Source organism: Leuresthes tenuis, unplaced genomic scaffold (assembly GCF_036924035.1).
Source record: "Leuresthes tenuis unplaced genomic scaffold, fLeuTen1.0.hap1 SCAF_10, whole genome shotgun sequence".
NCBI classification, from domain to species: Eukaryota; Metazoa; Chordata; class Actinopteri; order Atheriniformes; family Atherinopsidae; genus Leuresthes; species Leuresthes tenuis.
Genome location: NW_027325364.1, coordinates 5881237 through 5899780, shown reverse-complemented (window position 1 = coordinate 5899780; position 18544 = coordinate 5881237). Strand labels below are relative to the sequence as shown.

Genomic DNA, 18544 nt, shown 5'->3' with positions numbered 1-18544 from the left:
AGACTTAGTCTGTCAACCTTGTTTCTATGCAAACAAGTGAGGACCATTGTGAATTATGACAGCCCACAACATTGCTGCCTTTTTTTACCCAATTATTGTGTTCAAATTTCTGAACATGTGTGTTGTTTCTTGATGTGTGATTTTATGAAATATTAAGGTATGAGTCAAGGTGTTAACTTCCCAAAATCAAAATGACCTGCTGCAGGATTATAAAATGTCATCAAAAAATCATTTCTGGATTCACAGACCACTGTTTGTTTTTAAACACAATGGCAGCAGTTAGACACACAAAATACAACATATTCCTTGCTGACCTGTAGAGGACCCAGACAGATTTTCTTCACTTTGGATGAGACTCAAAAAGCTTTGCTTCGAGTTTCCATTTTTTATGCCAAGGCAAATTAAGATAAGTGGCTTAATGCTGCAGCTTACTGTTCAGATATGAGAGTGACATCACTGTTTTCAGCTCTTGACAAGAAAGTAAATAAGTTTATACCCTTAAATGTCAAACTCATCTTGCTATCTGTCCAACAATCGTTTTATCAGTGTAGCTTTGCATTTACTCGCCATGGTCAGAATTGAGAATGCACCACAGCTCCAAGCAGAAAACACATTTGCATTTAGGTTTCAACCTGAGCAAGGTAATAAGATTATTAAAACCCCAAAAGAGAGCATCTTGGCAGTTTATTGAGTTTGTTTACTGCTGAAACCTTTGCAGGTTGTTGTGGTGTATCAAGGGTGGCTGAAGATTTATCAAATCAGTGCGAATCATTGCCCTCTGAGCTTGTGTCCTCACCCACCCCTAGAAAGCGCTTCATCACAACAGTCCTCATTGCACTGACATAAGAAAGGAATGGAGTAAATGTAGTGGTGTTGAGTCACATTTAACATGGAACACACAGAACAGCAAAGGGGCATGCAATAAACAAGCATGACCTGATAGGAGGCCTTACCATTTATCTGACTGCCGACGTGATTGTATATGCATCACAATCATTGCAGAGGCCACTTGAACTGCTGTCCTGTGGGTAAATCAGGAGTATTTTGACAGGAGAGAGTGACAGAAATTGAAATGCAGTAGATGAAAGCTAGGAATGACTGAGTCAGTGGGGTCATGGCCATCTATTAGATTATCATCAAACACAGATGCAGTCAGACCAAATGTCTCAGCATTGCCATGTCTGCACAGGTGTCTTATTAGTGTTTCTGGCGATGTTCTTCGCAGCACCATTGCCAGCTGACTAACTGTTGTCAGTACCCTTTGTCCCTGCCTTTCAAATTACATTTGTGCCTTTTGATTTGATGGACATTCAGTGTATATGCAAGTAGTATTTAATTTACTCTTGTACAAAGGGTTGGTTTTGTCTGGGTTGGTTAATAGTTTATGAACTGCACTACAAGTCAAACACAGATGTTTTGTTGTTTTTGACTTCTAAAATTCAAAGAGTTGAACCTTCTTAGTTTTATGTCATTGAACTGGAACTGGAAGGTTACAATATTCAGATCGTATATTACAGCCCTAACTATACAAAAAAGTCACATTCACATACTGTTTCAACAGTAAAAATAAATGCTTTATTTTATGTTGTAAAACTCTTTATTCGAAATGTAAAATTATTACATGTCATGAGAAATAAATAGGAGTCTATGCATTTACTGATTTGGTATATAACACAGTTTGATTTACAAGAGCATCAATGTGGCTAACTTAGTTTCATAGCCGTTTAAATACATCTAATTGCTCCCATAAAGTCAAATTGTGTGCGTGTTTAAATCCCCTGTTTTGAGGTCTGATTGGCTGACTTGATTACGAGGTTCTGATGTGCGGGCGTTTAACATCTGGGAGAAAAGTGAACCGTTCCAGGCGGAGCGCAATATTCTTACTCGAGTCATTATCCAATTAGAAGCGACAGGATTCTAAAGTCGTCTTTGGATTGGTTAGAACGCCTGTCAAACTCCAGCTTGGGGGCGTGGCCTGAGCCGCTGCTGAAATGTTATGATTTTCAGTCTAACTGGCTCCAGTCCTGTCACAGCAGTGAGGGGCACCTTCTGCTACGCTGGCGCTCTGGGAATACTAACTGTTTGCCGAAAACAATCAGCTTAAAACTAACAAGTATTGTTTTCTTTTTATTTAGACTTTACTGCTTCGTCGCTGCGCTATCCTCGCAGGAAGACTGCGACGTTTGTTTTTCACGGTGGAAGAACCAAAGAAACAATGAGGTAAGAAGTGCTAGTTGCAGACTGAACGCTTCTGCCGCAGCTGTGCTTACTTTGCTCATTAGGGCTCTGGTGCTCTAACTTTGCCACATATGAGATAATGCTTAAATTGTGCTAATCGCTTAAAAACAACATGAACGACACGTCTAATATGCTTAAATTGTTCTTTAACTCTCTCGCCAAGTTTAATTTTGGCTCCACATGAGCTGCTGGTTTTCTGTTTTATCCGCTCTTTCAGAGTCATTTTGGCACCGAGAATGAATTGCAGAAATTACATGCGTCCAACAGCTAAGGGTTGCACTAGTTTTTACATTATATGTTTAAATCCTCATGGAGAAGTTTCAAAGATACATATTTGGTGTTGGCGGTTCGTTGTATCGGATCATGTTTCCACAACTTATCACGGACGTGTCTCGTTGAGTGACATCTTTCCTGGGTCACTGATTTAATTTGGATCGCTGGCCAAAACAGTCTATACTTGTTACCTGGGATGTGTTTGTGCAGAATAGGCTGGCGAATGCAGCATTCCTTTACGAGCAGATGACATAAACAAATCCATTTAATAGGGAAAACAGTATTTGCGTGACTGTTCCGATACACTGAGATATCCCTCCTACTTCGCCTGCATTTTACCTCTTAAATCATGCTTACTTCATCTGCACTTTTGTTTTGTTGCCAGACTCGCAGGGAAAACGATGAGCTCATTGTTCTAACAGGTTTCTGCTTCTGCACGCAGACTTTAAACTGTAGCCTGTGTTGGACCTCGCTACCACGCACAAAGCGGTTTGAAACCCGTGTTTTCCTCGGAGCCGCTGGTGGTTATTTATGCTGAAATAGATGCTCTGAGCTGCGCTTGTGCCGCTCTCTGCAGAAAGACGGGTCTGTGATTTGTCTCAGCCTGTTGTGCATTAGCTCTCATCTCCCTCAGTGGGTGTTCAGTTTCAGTTGAGGCTAAAAACATTTCAGCATTGAATAAATCTTGCCAGTACTCAAAGAGAGACGGGCTACTTCACTACTTTTTCGATTTCAGCCTGTTGCAAACTATCACTACTGTCTTGACTTACCCAGGAATTATCCTTTTATTCTTCTCTTCACAAACCCTAGCTTTGAAAAAGTTTTGCAAGGTTTTCAAAAAAAGAATTATGTGAACATAATTCTTTTTGCCCTTTTTGCCCTGATTGAACAACACTATTTACTGATTCAGGATGTGCCTTTTTTATTTTGGCGGTTGTGAGGAAAACATCACGCAAGCAGTCAGATGTTGAAGTGGAGACGGTGGTCAGATCTTGTGACTTTCTTTGGTTTTGCTTTGTCCTACTCCTCACAGCTGCTGCAGTGATATCATAAGATGGGGAGGGGGCACTAATGGCTTGCAGTTTCTTACCGCAGTTGTACAGTGACTTGGCACTCTTTGTTGCTAAGAGAATATTGTAGGGTGGCTTTGGGTTATCTGTTTGACATGTAACTGGTGTGCTGACAAGAAGAGGTGCTGCTTCTTTGCAGGACAAGTGGGATGCTCCTGTGAACCATTATGTCTGTCTGTGCTCCCACTCACACTATGAATAGTGCATACCAATCTACATTCAGCCCTCGTTTGTGCTGGTCGCCCACACTCTGAATCGATCGGCTCCTTTTTGTTTCTTCCATCTCTTTTACACATAACCATTAGGAAAGTTTCATTGACGGGTGAGTTCTAGTCGTAAATGTGCGTTCATTCCTCATCTGTGCTGAAATTGCCCTCTCTTCATCCAGCTCTCATTCTCAGGCCCTGATAGGTCCGTCGCACTGTTAGCATGGTTAATGATGCATTTAGCACAGTGTGTAATTTTGTTTCCGATTTCCATTTTATCGTTTGGCTTTAGTTTGAAATGACAAGAGTCCCCAATGAAAGGGCCCTGTGTGTGCAGATGGCATCCTCATAATGGTCCTCAGGGTAATGATGGTTGAAATAGGTTCCTAACCAGAGGCTGAGGCTGTGGCCCTTGGGGGACATTCAGCTAGCCTATTTCCATTTTCATCATCAAGATAAAGTGCTCAGTATCCGAACTATATATATATATGTGTGTGTGTTTGTGTACATAGCACACACAATTATTTTCCGGCTTGGATTGATCAATAGGAAAGTCGCAGAATTTCAGTGGAACAGATGAAGACGGTTTACATTAAATCCCCAGGCACACTTGAAGTTGCTGAATGCTGCACTCATGCTCATTTCCCCCCATTCTGAGCTCAGTAGAACGTGAGAGCTTTGGATGATATATTTTGGGCTATTGTTGTGCCACCTTAACAACAGTGATTTGTCTGAAGTGTCTCAGATCTCAAGCACATGTGCAACTGCTGATGTCTAAGAAATGGGTTGGTACAGTGCCGTGCTTCAGGAGGCAACAGTTAATCTCCCCTCCACATCTGCGACATATGGGACTTTGTTTGGCCCTGCACCTGAGAGCGGCACCGGTCTGTGGCACCTCATATTTCATTTTGATAATGGCTTGTTACCCGTGGCAACTGTGCAGCCAGTGAGACTCTTGCTTCTTGAAAGGTAGGGTAGAAAAAAAGGGAAGGAGGGGGGGGGGTGATGAGGATGTGCGCTCCAAGGCCTCTCCTCCCCCCTCCACCACCCTTTACTGGCTGGTTGTGTTGTAACCAGCAAAGGGTGTAAGACCCCTGGGGAGTGAATTATTACCTGTCAGCCCTGCAAGCTCCCTGTCATCCATAATCCTGTGCTGAGACAGCACAGGCCAGTTCAGGCTATCTGCTGAGACCACCAGGCCTTGGCCTCCAGGTCTGGCCCCATTTGGCCACAGCTGGGAAGAAATCACATTAACATGTTGCATTGAGCGTTACAAATGCACAGGTTAAGCGTAGCAGACGGACCTGCCTCGTGCCTTCTGTAACATGGCAAGTGGCTCCTCTATCACTGCGCTCACTGGTTGCTTTTTTTTCAGCTGCTCTACCAACGGAGCAGAAATTAATTCTTTACTGTCTGGAGAAAGTTTCTGCTTATGGTTTTGCTGATTCAGTGCTCTAAATCTCCCAGGTATATTAACCTGCATGGTTTTTAAAGTTAATTTCTAGATTGCCTGTGGCACGGACATAATGGATAGTGCCAATTTTGTTGCATCTATTTCCTTGTTATTGTTGCAGCCTGCAGGAAGTTGAGGTGAATAAAGCGCTGACGATTTTTTCCTCCCACTGGTCCAATCTTAGTCCTTGGCACACTTATGATTACTTTTGATTCCAAAAACAGGCGTGCAGTTGTATCCCTCCTGTGGTCCTGGTGTGGTTAATCCAGCTCTTGAAATTACAGCCGGGCTGATGAGCGTGTAAATTTTGGGAGGAAAACCTTAGAGTTCAGTGAAAGGCTTGAGGGAAAAGGAAGAAAAAGAGGCAGGAGGTGGCAGACCACAAACTGGACTAGTGACAGGCCTCAGTCCATCCATCCAGACTGGCTGTCTTCCTGTGGTTTTGCCGTGCTGCTCTTCAGAAACATTAACCCCTTGTCGAACATGGACTTAGTCTTTGCTTGCCAACCCACTGTGGCCACAAGCAGAGCAGCAGGAACACTGCATGACTGTCTGGTTATACGCTTCATGAAGCTCATGGATGGAGTCCAGCAATTAGAAGAGAACATATAACCTGAAGCTCGCAAAATCATCAAATAACCTGTGATTTATATTTTTAGGTTTGAGTGGACCATATGTCCCATGAAAGAATCTTTGTTGAACATTGAAACCTCAAACGCTGTATGTTTTCTACAGGTTTTGTTCTCCTTCGTCTCATGTCAATGTTTATACATGCAGACTGAGGTTTTTCTGTTTTCATTATGGTTTTGCATTAAAAATGCTGCAATTGGAGTAAGAATACTTGTAGAGCCATGTATAATGTCTCCCTCTCTCTTATATCGGTTAACCTTTTAAAATGAAGGACAGAATACCTCTCATTTATATGGTGTCACAGGCACACACGCTTTTTGATTTGTGACACAGAAGCTCCATGTGCTACCCACAGGGCAGCTTGGAAGCAGCATGCACAACAAAAAGGATCTCTCTTGAAAGGAGCGAAAATGAATCGTCCAAAATCGAATCCTCTGCATTTTCCATGCATATTTCATGTGATGAAGTAGCAAGTGCTGCCTCATCTGTACATGGATTTTCATAGTTTTAAAGGATTATTAACTGATGACAAAGCACAACGATCCTCCTAAACTCCCATTCAGTTACTCCATCCCCGATCCCTAGAATATATATATATATGTGTGAGTGTGTGTGTGTGTGTGTGTGGAACAGCCTGGATTTCAGCTTAATTTTCCTTGCAAAGCCATTGTCATACCAGTTCTTTTTTCTTAAAACTGTTGTCTGTTAAATGTAGTGAACGAATCCAAAGCCTTTCCTGACTGTGTTGCCAGGAAAAACAAACCGCATCCACTGATCCAACATTGCTGTTACTTTGGGGAATCTGAAAAGGGTCAAACTGCCCTCACTACCAAAAAATATTTTCTTGAAGGCATCTCTGAGGCTAAAGTGCCATTCTTTGAGAAGTACTAGCAGATAGCCGCTCCCTGTGACTCCCTATAGCTTCTGCTTTTGAAATGCAACTAAAACAAATGAACTAAAGGAACTTGTCTCTTGAAATAACCCCTTGGCATGTATACCACATGCTGATTGTGAAACTCTTAAGTTAGTGGTGGGCAAAGTGCTTCAGTTTGACCCTCTTAATCATCTCTGAATGGCTTCATCATGTGGGCACACCCGCATCATTTGTCAGTCATGCTTTAATTTTTTTATATTGCTCATGTGTTCTGATAGTTAATCCCTCCAACAAGAGTGCCTCGTTTGTTCTCATTGCTGGTCAGTGACTGCCTGCATCCTTAATGAGGGTTTGCTCCAACTACAAATGGAGTCACCATTCCTCCATTCAGCTGTTTTTAGGAATTCATTTTATTGTTTGTGTCCAGACAAACCTAAACAAAGATAATGGCTCTAAGTGACAGCTGGGACTACCGATGATCTGATACAAGAAATAAAATGCTGAATAGGATATGTAGTGAGACTTTGGCACAGAATAAAACACAGCTCCATGTAAACATTGGCAGGTTGAGAGAAGGCACAAGAATTGTATTTCATGACCTGAAACTCGATCATGGCGTATGCCACAGCAGGAATACATATGTGGCCAAGTTAGCATGTGTTACATATGCAGTGGTCTTAAAAGCTTTGCTGATGCGTCTACATACCCCAAACCCTCCTGAAGATGGAGTCAGATAATGGAGCCATAGGCATGTTATCAGCATCTGTATTTTATCTGTTGCTTCTTTGCTAAATCATGTGTATTATGTAGTTAAACACAGAGACTGTAGTTACACATTATGGCCACTGTGCTAAAGCTCAGCTGGTTTTCAATTTCAAATATCTCAGATTTTGTGGAGGAACCACTGCAGGCTGTATTTATTAAATTGACTTTGGCAGCAGTGTGATCAAGTATCTGCTTTTCTTGTCTATTTTCTTTTATTATTCAACATACCCTCGTATATCTGAATTTTATGTGACGTCCCTCTCATTGTGAGAACTACCATATCATAATGTATGTTTGTAACAACATTTAATATAACCGTATATTGCTCCTACTGCATCATCTTTTTTTTCTCATTTCCATCTCCATTGTGGAGTGTTTTTTCTGTGCTTCATTTCACAGAGATTGGCTCTCAATCAAACAGTGTGGGTGGCACACTAACGATCCTTTTTCTTGGATTTTCAATTTGTGAAGTTTTTGTTTCAGTTAGTGGAGTTATTTTCTTCGCCTGTTCAGCAACTGTGGCTATCACGGCTTGCACTAACAGACTAGTTACTCTCCTGTTTCTTTCAAACAAACGGCTGTTTCTTCTGGAGGAAATGTAGCTATCCATCTTCGTGCCAGCGGTTATTTCCCTGGAAAGATCGACCAAACACTCGAAGCCTTTCACCACTGCTCTTTGATTTGGTGTGCACTTTCTAAATGAACATTTGGCACAGATGACCTCTGTTTTGTGTTGAAGTTGTTACGAACACATGTCACCGTGATTTGGAACATGCGCTTAAGAGAATATTAAGTGCATTCAAAACATCCTTTTTTCCTGATATGTTTGGTTGCGTATCATTGATAAATCATCGCACATGCAGCTTTCAATGGCTCAGATTTGATTTTCAAAAAATTATGAAATTGTGAATAAACAAAACTGATCCAGATATAATTGAAGAAAAAAAAGAAAGTTTGGCATTTGTAAATTTGGCCCACAATGCCTGGGAGTTTGTGTCTTTCTTGGCAAAATTCAGCTGTTTCACTTTTCATTAGTATGTTGTTTTTAATTTATGTGAGCTGAACAAACTTCCCTCCCAGACTGTCGGCTATTACATTGTGCAACTTTAAGATAAGATGGCTTCTGTTAAGAAATGTCGTAAATCTTATTACGGTTTGTGTAGAAAGAGTCTTTCCTGCATCCTCTCCTGCAGTTAACAACTACAGACTATCTGCTGAAGAGTAATATCAGAGCTGCAAACATTATTTTTATCATGAACACTTTGTCCTTGATTAGTCTAATCTTTAAATTGTCAAAACATTCTGACACAGACCGGAAGTGCTGTCTTTTTGTAAGCCAAATACAATATTTCACCTTTCTTTCTGTGATGAGTGATGCTTTTCTGTGTTTGAATTTTTGACAGTTTGAGTTGGTGTTGGCTTTAAGACATTGATATTTGGTATTTTCAGAGTTGTCTTCCGCTGTTGACGGCTAATTAGTTGGTTTGTATGGAGGGGCTCAGTATTTTTACCGCATATGTTTTGCTTATTATTTGTTACATTTGAAGCAGTTGAATGCTCATCAACTGTCCTGTGGGGCACTTGCATTCTCCCTGTCACTGAACGGACTGCTGTCGAATCACAGCCACCACATTCCCTTGTACTGTATTTTTTTGTAATGCAGCGAGTTAAGGTCTCCATCTTTTAGTTTGAAGCTGAGAGGAGAGAACCAAGGGACACAAAGTGATCAAGGTTTATTCAAAAGGTCACTACATTTTTTTTGTTTTCTCTTAAAAATATACAAAAAAAGTTGAAGAGGGGTCTTAAAGTTGTTCAATCTAGTTGGCTTTAGTACTGTTTTTCCTGTGATCACGTCTTGGTCCGCTGTGTTTGCATTAAGCAGGGAGGAGCTTATGTACTGTGGGTGAGATAGAGAAGAGTGGGAGGCTAAATGAAAGAACTGCATATAACTTTATGGTTTTAGATTATAAAGTAAAAAAAAATGTGGGTGTGTTTTTATTTATTCAAACAATTGTGATTTTACTTTGCTGACCTGCCCAAGCGATTTTGTGTGAGGAACCCTGATATGATTATTATTTTCCAAGTTGCTCTTGTCTAACTTATCACACCTTGGTTAAAGCAATTATGTTGACGATATCAAGGAGAAAAGGCCCACTGCTTCGGTACTAAAGAAGTCACTCTCAGTTGTGATCATTTCTCATCGTTATTTATTTATTTATTTTAATGAGAATTTTTATGGCCCTGGAATGTGAAATAAAGCAGGAAATTTAAAACCTACTGTAACTTTTTTCTTCCCGTTTTATCTATTTAAAGCTGCTTGGTTCAATCATTAACATCATTCTGGCTCTTCACACACTTGGGTGACAGGTATTCACACCTGAATTTTTTTCTTTTTCCCTTTTAGAGAGTGATCAGGCATCCTTTGGCTCTTTTCTCAGCAATGTAACCCAGCATGTGTACTTTCAATGGGGTTCATACCTGCATCTAATTTCCAGCCTCTCCATGTCACCCTGCTCTCTTCACTTGTCATGCTTTGAATGGACAGCAGAAGTTAAACTCTTGAAGCCCAAATTTGAGTGTGAAAAGTTCATTAATGGTTTTGGAAACTGTTTGGATTCCCAGCCCTCCGCTGGTGACTTTTATGGGGGCACCCTGCAGTCTATAGACTGGAGTTGTTGTAGATTTTCTGGATGACACTCTAACTTCTAGCTTAAATCTGGAATGTGTTCAATTTAGAGTTTGCTGTCAAATCATAAGATTTAACAGTGAATCCCTTTGCGTGAATGAAGTGTTTTACCTGTGTGAGAATTTTGGGGCAAATGTAGGCGGTTTTTAATTGGTACTTAAGCTCGCACGCTATTATTTGTGTATGTTTTAGTGTTCACCATATGTGCAGTGAATATTTGGCTTGGACACTGTAAGATAAGTCTGTTCGCCTACACTTAGCGTGGTCATTTTCTTTCATTTCTCAGAACTCCAAGCTTGTTTCCATTAAACTGAGGCTATTTTTAAAACAGTCTTTTGGGGGTGGGGGTGTACAGTTAATGACATATGAATTCAAACTGGGCAGAGGTCCAGGGTGAGTAAAACAAACCACCTCCTCCAGTCTCCTGAACTCTTCCCGTAATGTGCGTGTCGGTTTATTAACCATGTGTTGACTCACCCCTGCAGCTGTGCGTGCGTGCGTGCGTGCGTGCGTGCGTGCGTGCGTGTGTGCGTACGTGTGTGTGTGTTGTCAGCATAAATTAGTTCTTCACTTGATGCAAAGAAATGTAAGGTAATCAAAATGTTAAATCCACCCTTTAAATTGATAAAAAAACAATCCTTTGTAAAAAGTTATTTGTGTTTAAAAGGAAAGACTCCAAACCCCAAACTAATATTATATTCACTTAAAACTAAATATCAATCTGAAGATCTAATAAACCAAGATTACTTCATTTCTTGTTTTTTTTTTTCGTTTTTTTTCTTTTTAACTTGTAGAAAGAAATACTTCTTTGCCATGTGAATAAGGGCAAACAGCCCATTTTCATATCAACTTTTAATCTGAATGCTAAAGTTAGTACATGTAGGAAAGGCAGAGGCATTTTGCAGACAAAATGCTCCCTCAACCTGACAGAAATGGATATATCTGACCTTTTTTAATGATGTATTTTGATATTTGGCTTCCTGTGAATGTGCTTCACAAGAAAGCGGATATAAATGAATGAAAACGGATTGTCTCGCATAAAGTCTGATAACTGCTGGCAATGAAAGGGGTAATCTTGCTTTTAACAGAGCTGAATTGTAGGCAGTTTGTGATGCTCCAAACATGTGAACAGAGTAATTGTTGTATTGATAATTTAGCTTAAGTGTGTGTGTTTGTGCCCCTGAAATGATGTGGACTGCTTCAGGCGGCAAAACATGTTCATTAATTTTCTCTGAAGCTGTAAAGTTATTCCCAGAAAGAGAGACCACATGGACACAAGCACAACAAACCTCCTCCCACTCTGCCATACTTGCATTGTCCTGGTATGAATCTTTGTTTGATCTCTCTTCATTGCCTCCTTCTTTCTCCTGGCTGGCTCCATTGCCTCTCCCTGAGGGGCAGTTTCTGGTGACTGACGGCATGAAAACCATCCGAGGGTAAACAAAAACTCAGACCACACTATTGCTTTAATGTCACAACTGAATGACAGGAGAATGTGACAGGAATAAGGGGCAATGGACTTTCACACTCAGGCCATGTCTGAGGTTGACAGTAGCCCTCAAGCTAAACAGTGTGCATTAGTGTTGCCCTACAGGTAGCAGGAGGATGAAATGTCAGGAAGTCCAGTTTGAATGGCTTGGACAGAAAGACTTGCTCGTTGATGTTACCTGTTAAATCGGCACAATGCAGCAAACGATGAAGAGTTTCCACAGCATGGTCTGTTGCTTTAATTTGTGGATTTGTTACCTATATTGGTTTTACACTTTTTTTCTCTGTATAAATATATCTCTGAATAAATGCTAATATTTTCCTACCACAAAAATCTCAATATTCCTTTTTATTTACTTTCTTTCTAAATGAGCTGCTACCTTCCCATTCCAGTCTCTCCCTTTGACAGCATCATAACCAAATTCAGTATGACTTGCCCTGTGTGTGAGGCAGAAGCAGCATTCTGTGTTTTTACCTTGTGGGGCTTCAAGGTATCAAAAAATAACTTTCCACATTATGACAGCCTCAACAGGAAAGCCTGGGTAAGCATGGGTCCCTGACATGGTTTTCTTTATTTTTCTGATGTCAGTTTAGTCATTTAAACCACCGTCTCTGTTGTGAGGAAACCTGAACATTCAACCTTTTTATAGTACCATTTAAAACTTAAGCCCATTATAAACTAGTGAAAAAAAACCCACTAACACTTGCTACCATCTGGCTTTTGAGCACAATGGGGAAAGTCTTGAATAGGCATCAAGTCCCTTGTCACATTACTCTGCAGTTTTACCCAGATATTTATTGGCTTCAGCCCTGATCAGCATTGATGGGAATGTGACACCCAGAGCTGTGGTCGAGCTACAAGAGTGGACACGGCTCACTTTTTCTGTACAGAAACACACATTGTCCGTACCGTCTGCTGAATACCGTACAAATTGTAGATATTAGGAGACGAGGTTTATTTATTTATAGCTGTCTGCAAGATAGCTGGCTGCTCATTCTCAGTCCTGCTGTGTGGAGCTGTTGTCTGCTGTCCAATCAAAAACAATTAACTAGCCCGATAAGCTGAGGAAGTTGTGCTCATAACAAAAATGTCATCCAACACAGCTTGGAAGATACATTAGGATGCTATTCTTCGTGTTGACGTAGTTACAGACACATGCTTGTCCCCTGGGAACCAGAAAGCTAGTGGAAGTACTGGACTGGTTAAACACGCAGGTGCCAGGAGTGGGAAGGAAAATGATCTGCTAACTCTTGCAGGTGTATCCGTTTATTTAAACGTGTAAAAAGATTCTGCACAATTTCTGTGTTTTTTTTTTTTTCCCCTTTTTTATTGCTATTCGTATGTTAAAAAATCTTCATGGATTTACTAATAGTCTCAAACCATTCAAGGTACTATGAAAAAAGACACATGTTTAACTTTAGGACCTGAGGAGACTAAACTAACTTTTGTTACTTTTGTTGTCATATTTTAAATATGTGGTATCAGTGTGATCGCTTGAAAGAAGGTATTTATCTGTTTAACTGTTGGGAAATGCCTTTACCAGACCTACAGAACTGAAATTAGTTGGTGTCTCTAACAGCACTTTGTGTATTTTATGGATATCTAAAATATACTGTCACAATTCAGACTCCAATGTGGTCTCTAACAACCTATTTTTAAGTCCTAAGCAGCATTTAAGAATCAGGTGGTTTTCAGTTGACTGGAAACCCTCATATTTTCGATTCTGTGCTGCTCAAATTTACACACACGAGCTGCAGGATAATCAACAACATGCACACAATGACAACTGGGACAGCACAGCCACACTCGCACGCTCTTAATGGTTTGTATGTGAGGAGGCTTTTTACTATGAATTAAGAGGACACAAAGCTTTCAGTATGCTCTGACATTTTAGTTAATTTGTGTGCATCAGCTAAATGCATATATAGAGGTGGCACAGTTGAGCAGCAAAGGTAGACAAATTTGCCATCTTCTGAGTGCTCAGATAACACTGGTGCTATGTGTAGCCAACTGTGAAATGAGGGACCATACAAAGTTCAATACCCAAATATTAAATGGGGTTCTACTATTATTAATTTTCATTTGGATTTTTATTTGTACAAAAAAGCTGTCCAACAACTTGAGTGAGTAAAAGGCATTTTTGCAGAAAAATGTGATGGTTAAAGTTTATTAAGAACAAATAGATACATATTCATTCAAAGACAAGTTCCAAAAAATTTCTTCACCGTAAGACCATCACAGCTGGCCGAAATTGGAATTGGCAGGTTGGAGTTTTACAAAATCGCAAATCCAGTCGATACAGAAGATTGCAGTCGGTACATCACTTATCTTATCTTTGACACGTCTCCTTCAGCCACAAGGTGTCTTTATTCTATACATTACAAACATCTTGTACATCAAAGAATGATCAAAACCAAACAAAGTCCAGATATTTAATGACAGAACAAATTGTTGTGCAGCCGTTTCTTAGAAAAATGTTTGTCTAAGTGATGTGATATTTAACCAGATCTCTTGTGTAAATTCAATTTACTTCTCTGGAAATTATTTGTCTTTTAATAAGCACCAGCAGCCCAACTATGATCTGGCTCACTTCCTGCAACATGCTCCAATTCTGTGTTTGCAGCACCTTTGAAGTGAAAATTAAATGTGTAAAAGAGGAGAGAGTCTGACTACCCAACATGTGCAAGAGACACAGGTCACTTACTGCACCAAGGCAGTTTATTCACCAGGAAGATCTTTTTAATTAGGCTATGTTCTTTTAATTAACTAGCCAGTATAATGTCTGTGTCCATTTGTCACCCTCTTTTGTCTCCTCACAGTTCCAGAGGTCCCTGCTTCCCTTTATATATCCTCATTCACCGAAAAGTTTTTTTTTCCTCTTCTCTTTTAGATTAGCATGATAATACGCCATAGAGAGAGAGAGAGAAAGTGGTGATGAGCTAAGGCCTGCTCATCAGATTCAATGTGTGCAAGTCCGTGGTTATTATCATACTGAATGCACCATCAGTTAAACTAACAGTCTGAATTCCAACATTTATCTCCAATATCATAGAATGACTGTCAATTGCAAAGGGAGCACAATGGCAAATTACAGGTTATGTCTTGCTCCTTGGAGCCTGGATCTTTCCCCAGCGTAATTACACTATGCTAATTCTGCCCCCCCCCCAGTTACCATGACAGAAAGAAGGCTTCCCAACTGTTTCGATAACATTTGAAATTTGAGTGAGTAAATGTGTTAATTTAGGCACCGGTATTGCCCCTGAAACTGGAGCACATCCTCTGTTTCTCCCTTAAGTTCAGGGCCTTGAGGGAGGAAAGGCTCAGATGGAGCTTGCAGCCATGTTTCCAAAGACGGGGTCAGATGCAGGTCAGGCCACCTTGAACTCCTCAGCTGGATTTATTGTGTCGTAGTTGGACAGGGTCACGCCGCTCTCCTCCCCTCAACACGAGAACTTTGTTGGCATCGGACACTGAGCAGACACTAGCAGCACAGACAAATCCCTGTCATGTTCTCTGAGTAGAACCCTGCAGAGGTCGGAGGTCTCATGTTAAGGGTGTTGGCATGACCCGAATACTGATTGATTTTCCTAAGTTGGTATCAAGGGAGGATGGATTTGCCTGGTGATAAAAGGGAGGGTTCAAGCAGCTTACCCTAACCACCCCTGGGGATGTGGAATAAGTGAATAGGATATAAAGAAATGGCTTAGAGTCATAACTTGTTTGACTTCTCTGCTCTAGTATATAAATTAATGGGTGCATATTTTTTTCACTTTCCCTGAAACTAGACACCAAACCACATGTTTTCCTTTTAATGGACAGCTGAGTGGGAAAGGACACGAGTGTGATCTGTTTGTCATTTAGTGGAAGATAGAGGCCACCCTCCCCAGTTCCTCTACAGAGATTTATTACCTGTTTAAATGCATGAACACGCTGGTCATTGACAATTATATCAAGCATTTAAGTTGTGTGGTTCTAAGTGCTTGATAGGTGACCTTAAGGTTTAGATTTTATAAAGCATCCCAAGACATGGTTGCATTCATTTTCACAATTTAACTTTAAAAAAAAAAAATAAAAAAAAAAGTTTTTCATGTTTTCATTTTTTTTCTGGGGAGGACACTTCGAGTTCTAGGAACAGTTTTGGGCTCACTTGGTACATTTTAAAAAAAAATTTTAAATTTTTTTTTTACATTTCCATAAGGCAACTGTATTTACACACACAGTTTGCCCTTATTTTATTTCTGCAATGACGTAGTGCCATTTAAATGTCTCGGTCTACACTGATGAAAGCTCAAAAATGAGACTTCAACCTTGAATTCAAATGAAGACTTTGATAAATAATTTTGATCCACACTGACTGGCAGTTAATCAGGTGATGTACCATTCTTATGGGTTTAGTTGGTGCGCAGCAACAGCTTAACTTTGGAGCTTTTGAGATGTACTTACCACTGCGTAATTTACATGTAATCATGCTTCCTTGTGGTATTATATGTTGTTCTTAAGCTAGAAAAGACGATCATCTTAAGTTTGATGGTTTGTTTTGTTTTTGCAGATTGTTTTATGTAATTTATGACTCAAAACCATTTAGAAGCATGGATTTGTCTTATTGCTTCAATCAAATAAATCTGAGGAAAAATGAAATAATCCGGTGGCCATAGAGTCATAGTTTGATATAACATTGCTTCAAAATGTGTGAAGAAAGGTAAGCTAAGAAGACGGGTAAATGGGAAGGGTTTGTGCAATGATTGGGTTGTATTTCGTAATGGTCTTAAGCTTTTGTCGATCCCAAGACTTAATTCTGATTCTGATCATGGACGCAGGAATTTTTTCTTGGGTTAATCGAAGGTTCCTGCAGTGAGCTCAGTTGATTAACAAAATGCTGCTGGGGCAGTATTAAAAGGGTGGAGTGTATGTTTGTGGAGAATAAGACTTTTATTGAAAGATGTTTTATCTAGCTCTGTATTTGCAATGTAAACCCCACCAAGCTGCTGCTTTTAGTATATCTGAATAGTAATTAAGACTGCTTGGCATGAGGCTGATCCCTTCCGTAGATTCCTCTGACCACATGTTGTGTGACTGTGCATTGTTTATTGGAGCTGACATAACAAGGGGGTTGTGGCATCATTTCCACAACCACAGTCTTGTGTTCTCTACAATCAATAGGAGTGTCATTTTGTAAGTGTGAGGTTTGACTAATCAATCCATCTATTATCGATTCTGTAAATTTGCAAAGGCTTAAAGCTCAAGATGGCCCAAGCAAGCAAAGCAAACATCCGGTGCAGCGGTCCAGAGGCCAAACACTGATTTCATTACTCCTTCAGTTGTGGCTCCAAGTTGTGGTTTTGAAATGATTCAGTTGCCCATTGAAGGATACTGTTTATACATTTCGTCAGCACTTGATTCTGAGCCCAGGTTGGACTGGATTCATCTTTTTCTTTTTTTCCTTTTCTCTACATAGATCGAATAAATTACAGAGTGATGTAAAATTAAGTAGTTTTTTTCTCCAACTGTTGGCGTGATTCGAACAGATGGCCTGATCTACGCCAATAGCTCTTCTTTAGCTGTGTTACAAACACAAACTATTAAATTCATCAAGATGCATTTAGAGGCAATTTACAGTCTTGGGACTTAAAGTGCCTTAGAGATACTGTAGTCTGGAGCCTTTGTTGCGCCTGCACAGGAATTTTCAACACAGCCTTATCTGCCTTTTGATGTTTTTCCCATCCTGCAGTGTAAGTTGCTGTAAATGCTGAGCATAGATCTTTGTCTATCAAGAGTTCATTCTTTATCACTGAAACAAAAGAATAATGACCACATGCTTAACAATGTCACGATACCTGAGTGGCATTGTTATTGATACACAAAATACATTTGTACTTTTTATCTGGGATTTGTGGCTCTGATGTCAAAACAACAAGCTTGTGAGTAGAAGAGAAAAATAAGTTGGCAAGCTGTTTTTGCCTTACCCTCAATTGAACCATCACCGGCATGTGGCTGCCAGCTGGATTGCTCAATAATCCAGAGGATGCTACCTCTGCAAGTCTTGCTGGGCTCTGCAAGTTGAAAATGTGTTGGGTCAGAACCTTCATAGCCATCGTTTGTCAGAATTAGTCTTTGCAGGTTATTGCATCTCATAACAGCTCCAGAAAGCTTAATAGAAGTGGTCAATTATCTTTCGATTTTATTGTGGCAAAATTATTTAAACAGTTAAATTTTTCCAAACAATAGTCACATAAAAGAATTTTAAAAAGGTCAATTATGAATGCTTATTGCGATTTGGTACACACTTTGAACAGATTGAACGTCTGATTGCTCTTTGGCTTGAGCAAGGGGCTGATTTATCAGATAACGGGGTTGTTTAACCAGTATTGTTCCCATTGGCTGTTACGCTTTCAAAATGTTTCGGTGCTTCCAAAATCTGTTAGTTAGTTAGTTGAAGGGCATTGCAGTGCATATCCACCCAAAGTCTGCAGTACTTCAAATTTTATTTTCAAGGAATTAAAACATTCCTTGCACAGTGAAAATATTTTCTGTAATAACTATAAAGTGATGATAATCAATTAGAAGACTGTAAAAATACAAGACTGAGGCACCATATTGGTAAAAGTTGTAACATTGTTACTGAACCAAACAAAGATGACATTGTTCATCATTTCTGCATTTTCCATGAAAATTGGTTTGAGTTTATCCATGACTTCATTGTCCTTGTAACAAACTACCCACACATTCTCACAATGAAGCTGTGGGCCACACATACATGTAAGTTTTTCACCTTGTGTAGTTGCCTAATGTTCAACTGAATTCTCATCAGCAGTAGGTGTGACAGTTTGAGTTTATATACTTATGGTGCATTATACTGAAGG

General features: G+C 40.0%; 2 protein-coding genes across 6 annotated transcripts in view; one reads left to right on the top strand and one right to left on the bottom strand.

The window, feature by feature from the left end:
* Positions 1–18544, bottom strand: part of tnfaip8l2b (tumor necrosis factor, alpha-induced protein 8-like 2b) — a 354084-nt gene that overhangs the window by 189176 nt on the left and 146364 nt on the right. The gene's annotated exons all lie outside the window — the stretch shown is intronic.
* sema6cb (semaphorin 6Cb) overlaps positions 2027–18544 on the top strand; it is a 139332-nt gene continuing 122814 nt past the window's right edge. For all 5 annotated transcript variants that reach the window (XM_072393699.1, XM_072393698.1, XM_072393703.1 and 2 more), the window contains exon 1: positions 2027–2220. The gene's annotated coding sequence lies outside the window, so the exon portion shown is untranslated. The remainder of the gene's footprint in view (positions 2221–18544) is intronic.